This window comes from Hemitrygon akajei, chromosome 1, assembly GCF_048418815.1.
Source record: "Hemitrygon akajei chromosome 1, sHemAka1.3, whole genome shotgun sequence".
NCBI classification, from domain to species: domain Eukaryota; kingdom Metazoa; phylum Chordata; class Chondrichthyes; order Myliobatiformes; family Dasyatidae; genus Hemitrygon; species Hemitrygon akajei.
The window spans coordinates 64,272,825-64,290,884 of NC_133124.1; the positions used below are offsets into that span (position 1 = coordinate 64,272,825).

Here is an 18,060-nt window from a genome sequence, read left to right on the forward strand (position 1 = left end):
TTCAACTTGTCAATCAGGATTGAGTGAATGATGGTATTAAATGCTGAGCTATAGTTGATGACCAGCATCCTGACATAGGTGGTTATGTTGTTCAGGTGGTCTAAAGCTGTGTGAAGAACCATTGAGATTGCATCTGCCATTGACCTTTTGTGGTGTTGTGCAAATTGTAGTGGGTCTGGGTCCTTGCTGAGGCAGGAGTTCAGTCTAGTCATAACCAATCTCTCAAAGCATTTCATCATTATCGATGTGAGTGCTACCAGGCGATAGTTGTTAAGGCAGCCCACATTATTCTTCTTCGGCACTGGTAAAATTGTTCCCTTTTTGAAACAAGTGGGAACTTCTGCTTGTGGCAGTGAGAGCTTGAAAATGTCCTTGAATACCTTGGTTGGCACAGGTTTTCAGAGCCTGACCAGGTACTCCATCGGGACCTTCCGCCTTGCGAGGGTTCAGTCTCTTTAAAGACAGTCTATCATCGGCCTCTGAGACAAAGATCACAGGGTCATCACATGCAGCAGGGATCTTCACAGCTGTAGTTATATTCTCCCTTTCAAAGTGTGCAAATTCATAACATGGTAGGTTCAGATGTTAAGAGATCAAGTTTAAGTCATTCAACTGTACACATTTATACAGCTAAATGAAACAGCATTCCTCAAGAGCAAGAGACTATCTGAGCATACTAGGGAACCAGTCACTAATCTAATGACAGCAGAGTAGAATCTGTGCTTGAACCTGGTGGCAGGGGCTTTCAGTCTTTTATATCTTATACAAAATAAAGACTAAGTGTCTGGTTTTGTGGAGTCTTTGTTTTGCTGCCTGTTTTACTGAGGCAGTGAGAAGTATAGACAGAGGCAGAGTCCATGGAGGGGAGGCTGATTACCAATAGAGGTGCAGGGTCAAATCAGTAGTCCACACTTAGATATTGACCTGCCACCTTCACATTTCATCAATCTTGTTGTGGAGGCAGTTTTCTATATGACTGTGCAGTTGTTGTAATATTAGTTCTGGACAATAATTAATGCTCTTCAGCAGTGGTAGTTCCCCCAATGTGTCATGTGATAGTTTGTTCTCTGACAGTTTACAGACAGTTTCAGAGAGGCACTCTGTGAGGTACTCTTGGATCATGAGGACATTCCTCATTTTAACCTTAGACCATAAAACCATAGGACATAGGAGTGGAATTAGGCCATTCAGCCCATCTGTTCTGCCATTCCATCATGGCTGATCCCAGATCCCATTCAACCCCAATGCCTTTGTGCCATATTCTTTAATGCCCTGACCGATCAGGAAACTGTCAATTTGTGCCTTAAATATACCAATGACTTGGCCTCCACCACAGTCTGTGGCAGAGCATTCCATAGATTTACTACTCTCTAGCTAAAAAAACTTCCCCTTTACTTTATTTCTAAAAGGTCGCCCCTCAGTTTTGAGTCTGTGTCTTCTAGTTCTGGATATCCCCACTATAGGAAACATCCTCTCCACATCCACCCTATCTAGTCCGTTCAGCATTCTGTAGGTTTCAATGAGATCTCCCCGCATTCTTCTAAATTCCAGTGAGTACAAGCTCAAAGCTGCAAAATGCTCCTCATATGTTAACACTTTCATTCCCATAATCATCCTCGTGAAGCTCTGCTGGACTCTCTCCAATGACAACACAACCTTTCTGAGATATGGGACCCTAAACTGTTGATAATACTGTAAGTGTGCCCTGACTAGTGTCTTATTAATGCTTAGCATTATCTCCTTCTTTTATATTCTGCTCCCATTAAAATAAATGCCAAGATTGTACTTGCCTTCTTTACCAGAGACTCAACCTGCAAGTCAACTTTCTTGGAGTCTTGCATGAGGACCCCCAAGTCCCTCAGCACCTCTGATATTTGAACCTTCTCCCCATTTATATAATCCACACTATTGTTCCTTTTATCAAAATCTGTTATCAAACATTTCCAAACACTGTATTTCATTTGCCACTTCTTTGCCCATTTTTTCAATTTCTCTAAGTCCTGCTGTAATTGCATTACTTCCTCAACACTACCTACCACTCCACCTATCTTCCTATCATCTACAAACTTTGCTGCAAAGCCATCAATTCCGTTATCTAAATCATTAACAAGCAATGTGAAAAGCAGCGATCCCAATACTGACCCCTGAGGAACATCACTAGTCACTGGCAGCCAAACAGAAAAGGTCCCCTTTATTCTCACTCACTGCCCCCTGCCTGTCAGCCATTCCTCTATCCATGCCAGTACCTTTCCTGTAATGCCACAGAATTTTATCTTGTTAAGCAGCCTCATGTGTGGCGCCTTATCAAATGCCTTCTAAATTCCAAGTAAATGACACCCACTGCCTCTCCTGTGTCTACCTTGCTTGTTACTTCCTTGAAGAACTCCAACAGATTTGTCAGGCAAGATTTCCCTTTATAGAAACTATGCTGACTTTGACTTATTTTGTCATTAGTCTCCAAATACCTTGGAACCTCATCCTTATAATAGACTCCAACACTTTCCCAACCACTGAGGTTAGGCTAACTGGTCTATAATTTCCTTTCTTTAGCCTTCCTCCCTTCTTAAAGTGTGGAGTACATTTGCAATTTTTCAGTTCCCGGGACCATGGCAGAATCAAATGATTCTTGAAAGATCATGACCAATGCACCGTTATCTCTTCAGCAACCTCTCTCAGGACTCTGGGATGTAATCCATCTGGTCCAGGTGACTTATCCACCTTAAGACTTTTGAGTTTGCCTAGTACTTTTTCATTTGTCATAGCAATGGCAGTCACTGCTGCTCCCTGACACTCACGGACTTCTGGCACACTGCTTGTATCTTCCACAGTGAAGACAGATGCAAAGTACCCATTATGTTCATCTGCCATTTCTTAGACCCTATTATTACCTCACCACCATCATTTTCCAGTGGTTCCAGATGTTCCAATATCAACTCTCACTTCCTTTTGACTCCATATATAACTGAGAAAAGCTTTTGGTATCCTGCTTTATATTATTGGCTAATCTGCTCTCATTTTTCATCTTTTCCCTTCTTATAGCTTTTTTAGCTGCCTTTTGTTGGATTTTAAAAGCTTCCTAGTCATCCAATTTCCCATTCCCTTTTGCTATCTTATACTGTATGCCCTTTCCTTGGCTTTTATACAGTCCTTAACTTCCTTTGTCAGCCACAGTTGCCTACCCCTGCCATTTGAGAACTTTTTCCTTTGTGGGACATATCTATCCTGTGCCTTGTGAACTATTTTCAGAAACTTCAGCCGTTTCTTCTCTGCCTTATTCCCCACCAGTATTGTCCTCCAATCCACCTAGGCAAGCTTCTCTTCATGCCTCTGTAATTCCCTTTATTCCATTGTGATACTGATACATACTGTATGACTTGTGCTTCTCCCTCTTAAATTGCAGTATGAATTCAATCATATTATGGGTTCCTTTATGTTAAGCTCCCTAATAAGATCTGGGTTATTTCATGATACCCAGTCAAAGATAGCCTTTCCTCGAGTAGGCTCAAGAACAAGTTGTTCTAAAAAGCCATCTCTCATAGGCACTCAATAAATTCCCTCTCTTGCGATCCATCACCAACCTGATTTTCCCAATCCCCTTGCATATCAATGTCCCCCATTACAATTGTGTCATTACACTTATTACATGCCTTTTCCAGCTCTCTTTGCAATCTCAACCCCACATCTTGGCTACTATTTGGAGGCCTATATATGATTCCTTTCAGTTAGTCCTGACGAAGGGACTCGGCCCAAAACGTCGACAGTTCTTCTCCCTATAGATGCTAACTGGCCTGCTGTGTTCCACCAGCATTTTGTGTATGTTGTCTGAATTTCCAGCATCTGCAGATCTCCTCGTATATGATTCCTATGATGGTTTTATAAACCTTGCAATTTCTTAACTCCACCCACAAAGATTCAACATTCTCCGACCCCATGTCACCTATTTCTAAAGATGTAATTCCATCCCTTACCAATAGAGCCACACCACCGCCTATGCCTTCCTGCCTGTCCTTAGATACAAAGTATATCCTCTGATGTTAATCTCCCAACTTTGACCTTCATTCAACCATGAATCAGTGATGCCTGCAATGTCATACAATCAATCTCTAATTGCACCACAAGTTTGTCCATCTTATTCCAAGTGCTATGCACATTTAAATACAGCACCTTCACCCCTTTGTATTTTGTCTCTGTGGTACAATTTAACTCTTGCTTCTGTTGTATTTGCACCTTTGGCTTGTCCTTCCTTACGTTCATGTTACACCCATAATCTACATGTAAACCTGCTCAGCTCTGTTATTCTGGTTCCTATCCCCCTGCTATTTTTGTTTAAACCACTCCCAACAGCTCTAGTAAATCTGCCTGCAAGAATATGGGTCCCCCTCGGATTCAAATGCAACCCGTCTCTTTTGTACAGAACCAACCTTCCCCAAAAGAGATCCCACTTCTCCAAAAATCTGAATCCTTGCTCCCTGCTCCAATTCTTCAGCCACACATTTCTCAGCCACCTCATTCTATTCCTATCCTCACAGTCACATGGCACAGGCAGTAATCCCAAGATTACTACCCTTGAGTTTTATGTATATTTGAATTCACATCTGCAAATCATCTGGTGTTTAGAATCCATGGAAAACACATACCCAACAACTTGAGTCACAAATAAATTTGGAATGAAATCTGGAGCTGTGAAATACACTCAGTGGCCACTTTATTATGTAAACCTGTTCACCTGCTTGTTAATGGAAATAATCCGCCAGTTATGTGGCAGGAACTCAATGCATAAAAGTACATAGACGTGGTCAAGAGTTTTGGTTGGGGAAGAAATATGACCTAAGTGACTTTGACCATGGAATGATTATTGGTGCCATACGGGGTGGTTTGAGTATTTTCAAAAACTGCTGATCTCCGAGGATTTTCACATACAACAGTCTCTAGAGTTTACAGATACTTGTGCAGAAAAAAAAACACAAAAACAACATCCAGTGACCAGCACTTCTGCGGGTGAAAATGCCATGTAATTAAGAGAGGTCAGAGAAGAAGATCCAGACTGGTTCAAGCTGACAGGAAGGTGACAAAAACTCAAAAAAAGCAATACAGCAGACTTTATCATTGCAGATCAGCGAGTTGTCTTGTTTATGTCTCCCCTCTTACTAAGTGACACCTCTCTACCCCTTTATTAAGGAGAGAGAGAAAGAGAAATTTAGTATGTCAAATTTGTCAGGTGAGTGATTAGTTTTTGTTGTTCTGCACTGTGTGTATCTACTACGGCTCCTGGGTAACCAACTCATATTTGTTGAAAATCCTTCCCTTTACATTTGCAGATAACACAGCAACCAAACCTAATCACTTAAAACATGCTGCCTCTAGCTATTGCAATATCTGAGCTTTGACGTTGAGTAACCAAGAAGAATGAAGCAAATTCTACAATAATATCAACTGAATATAACTGATAGTTAAAAGAAGGAAACAATAGCAACACTCAGCAGGTCAAACAGTATCTATGCAATCAAAACAAGTTAATGCGGTGCAAAGCGGGGGGCGAACATAAGTGGAGATGTGGAGAAAGCGAACCAGCTGAACAACTTCTTCAACAGGTTCGACAGCTCAATCTCATTCTCACCGCAGAAATCCACACCAGGCTTACTTCCCTCACAGGAAAATAGCCACTCACAGGAGACCTTGCCCACGCCCAGGATTACGGCTGCACAGGTGGAAGGTCAACTGAGGAAGATCTGTACCAGCAAGGCGGCTGGACCGGATGGAGTTTCCCCACGATTACTGAGGGCCTGTGCGACTGAGCTGGGAGAACCACTACAGCGCATCTTCAACATGAGCCTGGAGCAGAGAAGAGTACCCAGACAGTGGAAAACATCCTGTATTGTCCCGGTACCGAAGAAACCACAACCAAAGGAGTTGAATGACTTCAGACCTGTTGCCTTGACGTCACACGTGATGAAGACCATGGAGTGGCTGATAATACAGAATCTGAGGCCACAAACCAGGCACGCCCAGGATCCTCTTCAGTTTGCGTATAAGGAGAAGGTGGGAGTGGAGGATGCTATCACGTATTTGCTGCAAAAATCACTCTCTCACCTAGAGGGGGTCAGTTGTGCTGTGAGGATTACATTCCTTGACTTCTCTAGTGCCTTTAACACCATCCAGCCCAAGATCTTAAGGCACAAACTAACGGAGATGGGAGTAGACTCTCACATGGTGGATTGGATAGTGGACTACTTGACAGATAGACCTCAGTATGTGCGGTTGGGAGACTGTAGGTCTGACACGGTGGTCAGCAGCACAGGGGCGCCGCAGGGAACCGTACTCTCTCCGGTCCTGTTCACCCTGTACACATCAGACTTCCAATATAACTCGGAGTCCTGCCATGTGCAGAAGTTCGCTGATGACACGGCCATAGTGGGGTGTGTCAGGAATGGACAGGAGGAGGAGTATAGGAAACTGATACAGGACTTTGTGATATGGTGCAACTCAAACTACCTGCGTCTCAATATCACCAAGACCAAGGAGATGGTGGTGGACTTTAGGAGATCTAGGCCTCATATGGAGCCAGTGATCATTAATGGAGAATGTGTGGAGCAGGTTAAGACCTACAAGTATCTGGGAGTACAGTTAGACGAGAAGCTAGACTGGACTGCCAACACAGATGCCTTGTGCAGGAAGGCACAGAGTCGACTGTACTTCCTTAGAAGGTTGGCATCATTCAATGTCTGTAGTGAGATGCTGAAGATGTTCTATAGGTCAGTTGTGGAGAGCGCCCTCTTCTTTGTGGTGGCGTGTTGGGGAGGAAGCATTAAGAAGAGGGACGCCTCACGTCTTAATAAGCTGGTAAGGAAGGCGGGCTCTGTCATGGGCAAAGTACTGGAGAGTTTAACATCGGTAGCTGAGCGAAGGGCGCTGAGTAGGCTACGGTCAATTATGGATAACTCTGAACATCCTCTACATAGCACCATCCAGAGACAGAGAAGCAGTTTCAGCGACAGGTTACTATCGATGCAATGCTCCTCAGACAGGATGAAGAGGTCAATACTCCCCAATGCCATTAGGCTTTACAATTCTACCGCCAGGACTTAAGAACTTTTTAAAAGCTATTATTAATGCTTTTTGAGATAGTGATTTAGATGCATATCATATTTTTTACTGAGTTAAGTATTGTATGTAATTAGTTTTGCTACAACAAGTGTATGGGACATTGGAAAAAAGTTGAATTTCCCCATGGGGATGAATAAAGTATCTATCTATCTATCTACCTATCTATCTAATGTTTAAGGTCTGGTATTCTTCAACACAACTGGTTAGCTTGGTTTCCTTCTTACATATACTTCCTGGCCTCCAGAGCTGCTGAACGCTTCCACCTTTTACTGCTTTTATTTCATATTTCAAGTATCTGCATATATTTTTGATTTTCAAGATGGTCTGTACAGTAGCACATCTGATAGGGCTGCTCGCTCACAGCTCCAGGGACCCAGCTTCTATCCTGTCTGTGTGGACTTTGCACGTTCTCTCTGTTGCAAAGTTAGTTTTTCTCCAGCTGCTCAAGTTCCCTGCCACATCCCAGAAACGTGCAGGTTGACAAGTTCCTTTACCTCTGTAAATCGCTTCTTGTATGTGGGTGGATATGTGGTAAAATTTGGGAGAGAACAAAATAGGTTAGGGTAGGATTATCATTGAAATGGATGCTTGACAGTAGTGTGGACTGGATGGGTCAAAAGGCCAATTTCCATGCTGCTCTATGTAAATGGTACTGCAAGTACCTAGGGATATATTCAAAATAGATATGCATTGTTAGATTTTACATTTTGTCACTCCATGAGTGTTTGCAACTCCCAGCCATCTGCTATTCTGTATGCAGCAAATGATTCAATTGGTTTTATGCTATCATGAGAGCAAAGGAGCTACTTAAAGATCAAGTAAAGAGCCTTTTAAATATTATTCTATTTTGTGTTTAATTTTGGAATATTGCTTGTTTTCATTCTACTCTTTTGTGTTGCCTCATTTTGAATTAATTTTTCAATCAGAGAAGATATCTGACAGATGGTAAATAGCAATACTTAATTTTATTCTAACTTGCTAATTTAATTGTAATAAAGCTTTTGAAACGTTTAGTGGTGCAATAATGGACTCAGGACTGATTAAAATATAAAGCACACCACATTATTAAATCAATGTGATTAATTGTAAGACAAACCATCATGTTTAAAATGACCATCAAGAAAAAAATTTTGGTAGTGATTCTACCAGGCTGACTTGTAAGTTGAAATGTTCATGCTACGAAGACTAATGCAGGGCACTAGTGTTGACTGTATCGGCAAATTGCAAGGGATCAGTCCTGTATCTACCATATGAAACAGAAACTCACTTTACTATGCATGATTGCACATAAAGATTTTTTTTCATATAATGTCTCATAAACAACACACAGTTGAAGACTTGGGGGGGGTGGCTGGTAAAGGCAGGTACTCACATAACTTTTTAACTGGTATTTAAATGAGCACTTGAAATGCATAGCTTAGAAGGCTGCAGGCTGACTGCTGACAAATGGCATTAGGACAATATAGATAAGTATTTGATGGCTGTCATGGAGACTGTGGGCCAAAGGGTGCTGTATGATTCTGTTACCTATTTTATCTGGAAGCTTGTTTCAAATCCTGAAGCATCTTTTTGGAATTGCAAATTACATACCATCCCATAAGCAAACAGAGAGAAATTATGATTGAAGGAGAATGTCCACTTTAGAGATAAAGTTGAAGTGTTTACCTTTTACCGTAAACATGACTGTCCTGATTGTTGGTTGCTGCACCTATCCTTATCATCTCAGTGACTTTGCTTTCTTGAGTCCCACCTCCCCATATCCCCCACCTATCTAATTTGAATGCTCCCTGGCAGCAAAAGCAAATTTCCCCACTACGATCTTGGTCCCCCTCTGGTTTAAGTGCAAGCCATCCCTCTTGCACAGGTCGCCTCTACCCAGAACAGACCCCCGTGATCCAAGACCTCTGCTCCCTGCACCAGCCCTTCAGGTTTGCAGTCCTCTTGCCTATCCTGTGCCCACAAGTTAATGGCTGTACGAGTAATCCGGAGATCAAAACTGCCAAAGTCTTGCACTGGGGGTGCTGTGTAGGAGGTTGGGTAAGTTTATTTGGAATTATAGTATGGTATTGAAGGTAGAGCTTCAATACCATACTAAGCAATAATCCATGGAAGTGTTTTTACTATCCAGATGCTCCAGAGATGCGTGTAGGGCCAGGAAGATGGCATCCACTGCGGACCTGTTTGGAATGGTCAAATTTGCAGGGAGTCAAGGTTGTCTAGGATGCTTGATTTGATGTCTGTCAATGACAAGCCCCTCAAGGCACTTCATGATGGTGGGCCATTGTGTAGTAGTCACTAACCATGTTACCTTATTCTTCTTAGATGTTAGTGGTCAAGAAAGCATAACACCTCTGGTGAGAAGACATATCATACCATCTGAGGTGGGTCCTCCACCTTTGGTCCTCACCTGGCACTCAGCTCTCACCTGTGGCTCCAAGTAAGCTGATTGCATGTGACAGTGGACACACCCCAGGCAACGGCTTCAACAGGCTTGCCAAACAGGTGAGAGTGGCTGTTGGGTTTTTTTTTGAGTCCTTGGTGACTTTGGGCTTGTTTACCGAAAGCACATGAAGACTGGATTCAGCGGAATGTGTGGAGGAAACCCACCAACAGGTTCAATGGACAGGAAGGTGTCTCCCAGAATGCATTGTAGAGCCTGAAGAGCACGGCAAGACACGAATATCGCCCTGGTCGTCTGCTGCATCCTGACCTATCTCCAGTTGTCTTGACTCTTGTCTTGCCACTGGATCCAGATAGACTAGGATGAGAGAATGAGGTTGACGACCTGCGTAACTCTCCCTCACTTTAATCAAACTCATGCGCAAGACACAACATCACAAACTCACCCATCCAAGGATGTCAGTGGTCCTCATCGCTCGTGAAGTGTCTACACTACTACTAGTGGTCTTCTTAAAACAGATAGGAACCTCAGAATGGAATATGAGGAGGTTGATAATATTTGAAAAAAAACCATCGTAGCCAGTCTGCACAGGATCTAAGAAAAAGGCTGAAGACTCTATCTGGGCCATAGGCTTTCCCCAGCTAGCTATAATGATCGAGACCAACACAGTGTATTCAATTACACTCCAGATATCTGCCTTTCTGATGGCAAAATAGTCATGGGAAGTCAGGAAGTGATCCACTCATCCCCAGCATAACAAATCTTGCAGCCACTGTATTTAGTGGCTGGATTAGTCAATGCTGACATCCCAACCCCCACCCCTCACACCACAGTATATTGTTGTTGGGAACTCTGCTGATGAATGAGAAAGATTCAATTCTTGATTGTTGAGAATGGTTGTTATGCTGTTCATGAGTAGTAAGAACACTACTTGCTACTTACTAGGCTATGCCTTAATATTGGCCTGTTCATTTATACATGTTAACATGGAATGCCTCACTATCTAAAAAGACATGACCACTCAGTGATCTTTGGATATGCTTACATCAAGGCTATGATGAAAACTGGACCTGAAAACTGTTGGGAGACATTAAATTCAGCATTATTGTGCAAGTTATTGGTGAGTAAGTAATGCTTGCTGGCATTGTTAGAGACACCGTCCCTTGCTTTACTAAAGACTGAAAGCAAACTGATGAGATGTCAAATACCTGGATACAGTTTTCCTGCTTTTTATGGACTGAATGTGCTTGGGTAATCTTCCACAAGCTGTCAAATGTCAGTGTTAGAGCTGAAAAGAAGCAGCTGGACCAGAAGCATTGCTAGTTTTGGAGCATTGACCTTAGAGCTACAGCCAGGAAAATGCTGGAACCTATTGGCATTGCTCGCTGCATTCACTGCACTCAACTGGATCTTGGTATCAAGTTGAGTGAATTAAATTGATTGAGAACTTCTCTCTTTAGTAGTTGGGATCTCAAGAGTAAACCCATCATTCAATCAGCCTTTCTGGCCAATGCTTTAAGTCTTGTCCTTTACATTGCAATGGTAGTTTCTGCCAGTAATAAGGATAAGGATTGATCTCTCACTTCTTTTCTACCACCAGTCTTGTCTGGATGTGACAGGACTGTAGACCTTTCATCTGATCCACTGTTTGCTGAACTGCTTACTTTGGCCTCTTAAGCAACGCTGAAACCAACAGGGCCAACACATTTCCTAATGTAGGTAGGTTTTAGAATAATTAGTGCAGAGAGACGTGAGAAAGAAAGGTACATGGACGTAAGTGGGTGAAATCAAATCGATGGGACTGTTCTAAGAGCTGAAATGAATTCTGAATGATACCTTTCATCGACATCGTGAGAAAATATGAGAAATATGATTGAGCAACCATAACATGCTTTTCTGGCAACACTCTATTATGCCCAACCAGCCTGTCTCCCCATTTCCCTGTACTCTCAGGTTATCCTATACTTCCATCAAAGGTCTCCTCGTGCCAGTTCATACCTCACCTACTGATTGCAAAGTACAATCCACTTAATCTAACTGTAGGCCAACATCTCTCCCCCAACAATCTCTCAATCAACCTATCACAGCAGATGATCTTAAATCCACCTCTATCCAATGACCCAGCACCTGCACCTGCAACTTATTTTTTATTCTTTATTTAGCATGCAGTGGTACAGCTGGGCGACAGTTAATGCTGCTGTCTCTCACCTCCTGGAATCTGGGTTTAAACATGGCTTCTGGTTGACGTTTGCTTGTTCTCTTTGTGACAATATGGGTCTCCTTCTACATCTCAAAAATGGACTGATAGGTCAAATGACTGCAGGGAGTTACTCCTTCAAGCAGGTTAAAAGAGAAGTTCATAATTACATTTGAAAAAGATTAAGGTGCCAGAATACAGGGAGGGGAAATAGAGTTGACAGAAGTTGCCCTGTGTACTGGAATGAATATGACAGATTAAGTAGTTTCCTTCTGTGCCTCGACAAGTCTCAGTCATTTTGCTTCATCACACAGCTAAAGCTGTCAACAGCAGATGGCAGGATTCATCCCCCTATGAGATAGGGACATACCTGTCCCAGCATGTGAGGTCAACTTTGGCCGAATTTGGTGAATAAGACCTACAGTGAGATTCAATGGCCAGGAAGATTATTTTGCAATGCTCTGTGGAGAGTGAAAAGCATGAATGATAGGGCACAAAAGTCTTCATGGTCATTGACTGCAACCAGGGAAGACTCCAGTTATGACATTTACTCATACCACTGGACCTGGATTTCCAAGATTGAGAGAGTGGAGCTGCCCAGTGCAACGGCTTTTCCACTTAATAAACTCGCCCGCATGGATTTCCTGTCATTGTCAGATACGATGTACAACCACCAATAGTATTGGTAGTATTCTAATTTGTTTGGTATTTCAGTTAAATGCATAATCTGCTGCTCCGTTTAACAGTAGTTTGTCTTTTTTATACCTTTTTAACTATTTCCATGAAACTTCGGCTGATTGGGGCAGCCACTTAATTAAGCTAAAATGTACTGGTTCCCATGTGCCCCAATTAACTGGAATTCACTGGAATTCAATTTATACTGTGATTATAAAATAGATTACTAGTATTCACCAAACTATCAAAGAGAGATATTAAAACTAGTTCTGGCATAGTAAATTTATTATCAAAGTATGGATATGCTATAATATACTAAAATAAGATTAATTTTCCAGCAGGCATTTACACGAAAAATAAATAATGCAAGAGAACTTACCAAAATACTCTTATTCTTGGCAGTGTGGAGGATCAGAAGGATCTTGGGGTCCAAATCCATAGGAAACAAAGTTGCTATGCAGGTTGACTCTGTAGTTAAGAAGGCATATGGTGCATTGCACTTCATCAATCATGGGATTGAGCTTAGGAGCCGAGAGGTAATGTTGCAGCTACATAGGACCCTGGTCAGACCCCACTTGAAGTACTGTGCTCATTCTGGTCACCTCACTACAGGAAGAATGTGGAAACTATTGAAAGGGTGCAGAGGAGAATTACAGGGATGTTGCCTGGATTGGGGAACATGCCTTATGAGAATAGGTTGAGTGAACTTGACCTTTTCTCCTTGGAGCGACGGAGGATGAGAGGTGACCTGATAGACGTATATAAGATGATGAGAGGCATTGATCTTGTGGCTAGTCAGGGGCTTTTTCCCAGGGCTGAAATGGCTATCACAAGAGGGCACAGAGGGCCTGGAAGTAGGTACAGAGGAAATGTCAGGGGTAAGTTTTTTATGCAGACAATGTTGGGTGCATGGAATAGGCTGCCAGCAATGGTGGTGGAGGCAGATACGATAGGGTCTTTTAAGAGACTCCTGGATAGGTACATGGAGCTTAGAAAAATAGAGGGCTTGTGGGTAGCCCGAGGTAATTTCTAAAGTAAGTACATGTTTGGCATAGCATTGTGGACCAAAGGGCCTGTATTGTGCTGTAGTTTGTCTATGTTGCTATATTTCTAATGTCTGTAGAGAGTGGGAATTTCAAGCTGTATATTGTATACATTTTCTGATATTAAATGGAAACATTGAACATGTTACAATTCATCATTATTTCTCGGCCCAAAATATTAAGTGTTTATTCCTATCCGTAGATGCTGCCTGACTTGCTGAGCTCATCGTGTGTATTGCCAGTGGCCTGTGTTCTATTCCAGTCTTGTCTGTAAGGAATTGTGTACGTTCTCCCTGTGACCATGTGGCTTTCCTCTGGATATTCCAGTTTCTTCCTACATTCCAAAGACATGCAGGTTAGTAGGTTAATTGGTCACAACTCTGATTGAGTGTGTGGGCTCATTGGGCAGGAAGAGCCTGTTATCATGCTCTATCTTTAAATACATAAAACTAACGTCAAAACCATAGCTTCTCAATAAACTATCTCAATGCAAAGCAACTTATTTATTTGCATTATTTTGTTGATATCTTTTTACTTGATTTAAAAAGTCTATCAATCCTAAAGTTATTTCAATTGATATCAATCAGTAAAATCAAATTAAAAATTAATATTCTCACTATTAATAAAGTCGGTATGCATAAATCAAGTTTTAAGCACAGAAATTTGGCATGTTGTCTCAAAATCATTCTTCTTTTAAAAATACTTCCTTCAAGTCTACTTTGATCAACATAATTCATATCCTGGCACATCATCTCTGATCATTTTTGAAATGAGCTGTTATATAACACTGATGCAGAAATGTGTTTAAAAAATCTATTGTGCTTAGATGAAGATTGGGTTGCTAACTGGAAGCCAAAGGCTTTACTGGATGTCCTACATTTAACACAAACTTCTTAATGCAATTGCATAATTATTGTTCAGTCGTTCTTTTACTTATCCTTCATCAGCATACAGTTTGAAGCACTGGAAGGTCAGGGGAGGTTTTTGTGATTAAATGCATTGTTGAGCATCAGTAGAAGTTAGAATCTCTCAAATATGCAGTTTAAGCCTTTGATGGAAATGGTATCGATATTCATTTAAACCAACAACATTTAGTTATTCATCTCATGTGGATAAACATAAAGGAACATCACCCAATTCATTATGAAAAAAGGTTCTAGTCTTCCTTGCAGAGTTTGTTTTGAGCCATGCCTGACTGTAAATAACTTCTATGCAACATCATAAGGCATTAGTTCGTTAAGGTTGTCAGAGGTGGGGGAGGTGGTACGTATATACCCCCACCATGTATTAAATGTTCCGAGTGGTGTACATCTCAGATAGCCTCTGACAACCAAATCCACCTCTTGGCCTTCACATGCATCTTAGCTACTAAGCCCGGCGGAACTGTTTCTACTGACAGGAGAAGGGGCAAAGGCAGGTGACTGGCGCCTTAAAACCAGTCACTTAGGGAAGATGGGGCTCGTCAACCATGTTTGGCAGCTCATCTAGGAGAAGAAAAACTCTGAAAAACTCAAATCTCTGCTGCCTTACAGGTATATCCACTCATGGGGAAGGCTTCGGGAGTAAACCCTGAGGAAAACTCTGGAGGTGGAGACCCTAAGGCAGTCCTACATTGAGTTCAAAGTTCACTGGCAACAGTATCACCAAACTGGACCGTTCTCTGATGGCCCTTTAGATTCATCAGCTGCATGGAGAGGGGGAGCCTGCTACATGGGCAACAGCTTGAGTATCACATAACTAACTGGGACATAGCGTCCATGGTCAACCCTGAGTCATGACTGTTGTGAGCCTTGACATTATTTCCTACAACAAGAAATGCAGTGAAGTTACATTTGGAATATCTTATATAGTGATCTCTGACCAAGTCAGTCATTCACAAGCCCAGTTTGAATTCTTGGAAGAGAAGGAAGACAATGATCCAGTGAGGAATTTCATCTGTCAACTTTCAACGACACTTGGGTTAACTGAAGATCTGGGTACTGTCCAATGGCTGGACTTGCCAGCATTACATCATCAACAAGTGGTATGAAAAGCAGAAAAGATTCAAAGTTTCAAAGGTCATTATTATCAAAGCATAATTCCACATACAACTCTGAAATTTGTCTTCTCCAGATAGCCATGAAACAAAGAAAGAATGTGAAAGTTGTTCAGAGAGGAACATCAAACCCACCCTCTCCCTGCACATAAATGAAAGGCATCCTGGTCACCAACCCCCAAAACCCCCTCCCCTGCACAACACAAAACAGGAACATTGACCCCCAAAAAACAACTGCTTCCCGAACACAACAGAACATCAACCCCCAAACACCCTCCCCCTGTACACAAAATGATAAAGGAATGGGCAATAAAAACACTGAATATAAAAACCATAAGTTTGAAAAAGTCCATAAACACAATAATCCAATCCATAAACGCAGAACCACAGCACCATCCTACGATATTACAACACTCATTGAAAGAAAGGGACAGCACATGAAGTAGAGAGGCCTACCCGCCTGCCACAGCGAGAGTCCTCTTTGACAGCGAGCAAAAAGAAGACAGTCAGTGCTGAACTCCCGCTCGCTTTCCGCATTCACCTCGATGTCTCAATCTTCCTCGACACTTTAGTCAATTATTAACGGATGCTTTAACCGGCAAAATGGAGTCGAACATCAGCTCATGTCCCGTCTTGAAGTTTCTTTGCATCGAGACCATCTGTGTATGTGCTCACTTCCCAGAATCTCCTCAGAGACAGCAAAGTGCTAGATCACTCAAACAATCTCCAATCTGTAATCGTGGGACCTAACAGTCCCAGAAATGTACTTAAGGTGAAAAACAGACATAGAAGATGTAAAAAAAAGACACTTCTGTAGGCCATCTGGAAGGTGTCAACCAAGGGAGCCTTGTACACTGGCACCATCTTGACTGGAACATTAGATAAATATTTGGGACTGAAGCCAATGGTCCTGAAAATCCATAATCTTTCCAGCAAAATTAAAAGGTGCCAAAATCCAGGAAGGCAAAGACAGAGGGAGCGCAAACTTCCACATTAGACTTCCTACATTCTCGGATTTCATTGCAACCTAATGTAACATCAACATTCTGGTAGAATAAGATGCATCACTTGATTCAATGGCACATGTGAGTACAATCGGAAAAGCCATCAGGGATGCCCACAACCTTTTCCATGGAAGGCAGGAGCCAATAACATCTTCATTTTTCCTCTCCAACTCATTTGGATTTATTTGGCAGCCGCACAGTGTGTATGTACACTGACAAGGCACAAACCATTTGCAAATAATTTAGACTAGTGGATTTTTAGAGTGCATATTTGAGTGAGCTGATGTGAGCATGATGAGGTACAAGTCACAGCTGAATGTTTAAAACTTTATGTGTTATGTGTTTGAGTTATACATACTGCAGTGTGCACCTTGGTCCAGAGCATCATTGTCTGGTTTGGCGGTATACATGTGTAAGAGTGAATGACAATAAACTTGAACTGGATTTTGCCTTAACATGAATGAAATTCGCATTCAGTTTTACCAGGTCTGCTCCATATCATGATCATTCTTACCTTCAAATGCATTTTAAATAGGAATTTTAAGGTGGAGTTGATGAATGGTTGTGAAAATTAATCAACAATCTACCTTAAAATGGCGATGGTGAAGTCAGATAGTTGGTTGAACTGAGGATTGCTCTCTGTGCTCCTGCAGAACATCGTTCATAAGCTAGGATTGCCCGAAAGGAAATTGAATGAAATGTCAGGTTGCAGTTGATCAGTGTTGCCACTGAATGCCCTGCCAATGTGACAGCTGGATGAATCTTTGCAACAGCTGCTTTGACAATGAAGCCATAACCCATTAGTCATTGTCAGGAGTGTCAGGATCTATAGAAATGATGGCTATATGAGTTCAAACAATGAGGACACACTGACACTTCTATTTCCATGCTATGTTAATGAAAGCATGAAAGTCTATGCTTAATGTTCTCCCAACAGCCAAGACCCTGAAGGTATGTGGACCACTTCCCATTCCTCAGGAGTAAACTCTTAAGCAAAAAAAAACCGGACATGGGTGGTGAAATCCATCACTGCCATTAATGCACCAGCATGACTTTTGGCCAGTTGAGGAAAAGACTATTTGAAGATTAAGACCTTATACCTGGTGTCCAGGTAGCAATGACTCCTGCCCTTTGGGATGCTTCTGAGACCTGGACTACTTACAGCTAATATATCACCTGTACTGCCAGCACAAAATCCTAATAATAACTCACTCAAAGGTTAACTGTCACTACAATCTCCTAGACCAATATTTCCAGCATTAAGGCCTCAGTTACAGTCAGCTAGAGAGGGCATTCATTTACATGCCTAACAAGAGACTTCCAAAACATGCACTAAATTTTTATCTCTGTCTTGGGAGAAGATTGTCAGCTGTTTAGAAGAGAAGATTCAAGGAGGTGCTCAAGACACCATTGAAGAAATGCAGCATTCCCACTGACTCCTGGGAATCTCTAGCCAATAACAATTTAAAATGGAGAAGCCATTTTAAAATGGCATGGCATTGAAAACTTCAAGTCTATATTTTAGAAGCACAAAGAAACCCAGTATAAACATTTGAAGGAATGGATCACCCCTTAAATTAACCACTAATCTGCCTCCTTGG

The 18,060-nt window shown here is 41.9% G+C and overlaps 1 long non-coding RNA gene across 1 annotated transcript in view; it reads left to right on the forward strand.

The window, feature by feature from the left end:
* Positions 1-15,056, forward strand: part of LOC140727142 (uncharacterized) — a 960,223-nt gene extending 945,167 nt beyond the window's left edge. Inside the window, exons 2-3 of the long non-coding RNA XR_012098790.1 lie at positions 13,623-13,775; positions 14,953-15,056. This is a non-coding gene — a long non-coding RNA (uncharacterized lncRNA). The remainder of the gene's footprint in view (positions 1-13,622; positions 13,776-14,952) is intronic.
* Positions 15,057-18,060: the final 3,004 nt, after the last annotated feature.